Here is a 2,835-nt window from a genome sequence, read left to right as displayed (position 1 = left end):
ATCCATCATGAAAAGGAGCTTAGGGCTCATGGTTCGATTGAGTTACAGATCGGAAATTTCCTTTTTGAGTTTCCCAATAATTTGCGATTTGTTATATTAAATATTATTAAAAAGAGATGAAAGAAAAATTTGATCGTAAATTTTTGATGAATTGACACAAATATGATTTATATATATTGCCATTTTATTATGTTAATTACTGTACCTCAAGAAATTCTGACAACACTAACTCTTCCAATCAAATTTTATTCTTTACTGTCTTTGAGAGGCTACCAAGCTTTAAAAAAATATTTAAACATTTCACAAATAGATTAATTCTTAATCCTATTCAGCAAGTATTAGATAAATATCTTTCCCATCAAAATCAAAAACTTCAGCTTATGTAAACTTTTTATTATTGAACTGAAAGAGCTTGACTAATGGATGTCAAATTTGGCCAAAACCAAGGCAAATACAGAATTTAGAAATACGATTAAAGTTTCCAGAATTATGGGTTACGTACCAAAGACTAATTTAATTCTGATCATACTGTGAATCCCAGGCTCTGGAGCGCAAAGTTTTATGTTTTGCAAATATATTGATTTTTTCATTATTCTTGATTTATTCCCCTTGTCTTAAAGTTTTTTAGGAAAAAATAAAACAAAAGAAAACTACTATTGTACAAAGGACAAAGGGATAACGTATATTGAATCTAGGATATCATGAAGAGGAAACCATTAATATGTAAATCTTTGATATTTAAAGTATAGATTTGTAGACAAGAAAAAGGAAAAAAAGGAAGTTGATATACAGGGTACGGTTTTACAATTAAGAATTTTTTTTAAACCAGGTTTTTCTTGGGAACCCCTTAGTTGTACAGCTTCAAAACCCAGTTTATCAGCTTTAACAGACATTTTTTATAAGTTCTGTTTTTCAAAGCGTTGAAAATGTCCTCGATTACCACTCGTAGTACAGCGATCATTGTCACCCTCCGTGCGGCAGGCCGTGCGGCTAAAGAGTCATCGACTTTCTCAAGTTGTCCTCTCCCACCGTGACTATTTGTGTGGGGAGTCTTAGAGAGGAGTCAAACAAGCGTGCTCACAACAATTTGGCTTCTCTGAGAGCTCCATTATTGAAGCTGTGAACAATTTCAATAAAAATCACCTGATCAAGGCGTTCAAGATGTTGGAGGCCATGGTTGAGGCTGAGTGTGGTTGGATTGAATTATTAGGTTTATGGGGTCCCTACGTTTGTATATAAATGGATTTGTAAATATCTCTACTAATTTAAGATATAAAAAGGTTTATGTCCTGGTCTCGAAAAATTCTTAATTGTAAAACCGCACCCTGTACATGGAGATTATGTAATTAGAACAAGTATTAAACTTTATTAGACAACATGTATAATGTAGAAAATAATTTATGAGCATTATATAAACCAATAATAATACATTCAAGATTCCAGTTTTAATAAAAATATACTATAGTTTTTTAAGGGACCTCAAATAATTTTTTTTGAGTAGTATAAAGGAAATTTCAGCCTCAACACAGAAATAAAATGCACATTTACTTGCTACAATATTATTGATACAATCATTATATAAAATACAATAATTTTTGGATTTAGATATATACAATGAATTTAAGATGTATTTGACAGTTTATTCACTCTTCCATTTGCCCAGGATTAACATGTCTCTTGCCTTTCCTATTTTCTCGCACATTAACAGAACGGTCATAGCTTCTAACTATGAAATTAGACGCTGAAATTTATCAGCTTAAAAATCATAACATAACTTTACTGCACGTATAGTACTTATAAACGAGGTCCATTGTATTTATGACTCTTCCTCTATCCTTATTGATGATGAAAAGAGCAAAATTTGCAAATTTTAACTCATTGGTATACGAAGCATTAGAAAGAAATCAATTTTTTAAATTTTTGTAAGCATCTCTTTAGTTCCACATTATAGTCTTCCTACCCAAATATGAGTTATGAATTGTATCAACAATATTAACTTTATTTGAACTCACAATACACACAAACTTTGACACTGGAAGCAACTTATGATTTTGATAAGGATAAAAACTAAGCTCTTGCTCTAAAAATAACTTTCAGTGGATCTCTGACAAACTGTTGAGTATATTGGGGGAGTGAAACGAGTTTATTTGTTCATTTAATAGTTTCAATTATTTACTGCGTCTTGATTCAGAAGATGCCCAATTCGTATTTCAACTTTTTGCAAGATTAAGGAGTGTTTTTGTGTACAAAGATTGATGTAACTATATCTTTTTTTAGTTTGCTTCTTTTTAATAGGGTATAACATGTAGAAAGGCAGGATTTTTTAGCCCATAGGTCGTCTTCAAAGTCCTTTTATGTTTACTTCAAAATTTATTTACTTCACAGCTTCTAATGGTACATACAACATTTATTTTATAACTCTGTTTGTTCAAACAAGATGTTTTTTTCATCGGAAAATATCTTTGGGTTTTTCATAAAATTAAGTTGTTCTTGTTTTGTTCGTGTTTTTCATAAAAAGTGAATAACCATTAATTTGATAATAAAATAACAGTGATATTTCATAAACGATTGTTTTATTTCATCAAAAAGGCTGTACAATTAAAAGCAACCATATTATGAATGGTTTTGAGTTTAATTTTTAAGCGATGAAAACTCAATTCCTTAAAAAACGTGTTTATAATTTTTCTATTTCAAGTATTCGGATTATTTTTACTTAATAACACAATAAATTAATGTTTTGGATTTATTTTCTTTTAAGTATTTAATTGTTCATGAACGCCACGTAGTATGAATTGCTTCTGTTCCTCATGTGCTGTAATTAAATCATGTTAGTCC

At 30.0% G+C, this 2,835-nt stretch overlaps 1 long non-coding RNA gene across 1 annotated transcript; it reads right to left on the bottom strand.

The window, feature by feature from the left end:
- Window positions 1–1,543: 1,543 nt before the first annotated feature.
- Window positions 1,544–2,351, bottom strand: LOC121130651 (uncharacterized). The gene is made up of 2 exons (XR_005868772.2): window positions 1,795–2,351; window positions 1,544–1,741 (listed from the first exon to the last, which is right to left on the bottom strand). It is a non-coding gene; the product is annotated as an uncharacterized lncRNA (long non-coding RNA).
- Between the last annotated feature and the right edge of the window lie 484 nt (window positions 2,352–2,835).

The sequence above is a fragment of the Lepeophtheirus salmonis genome, unplaced genomic scaffold (genome assembly GCF_016086655.4).
Source record: "Lepeophtheirus salmonis unplaced genomic scaffold, UVic_Lsal_1.4 unplaced_contig_10406_pilon, whole genome shotgun sequence".
Classification (NCBI taxonomy): Eukaryota; Metazoa; Arthropoda; class Copepoda; order Siphonostomatoida; family Caligidae; genus Lepeophtheirus; species Lepeophtheirus salmonis.
Note: the sequence above shows the minus strand (reverse complement) of the source record. Positions and strands in the feature narration are given on the sequence as shown.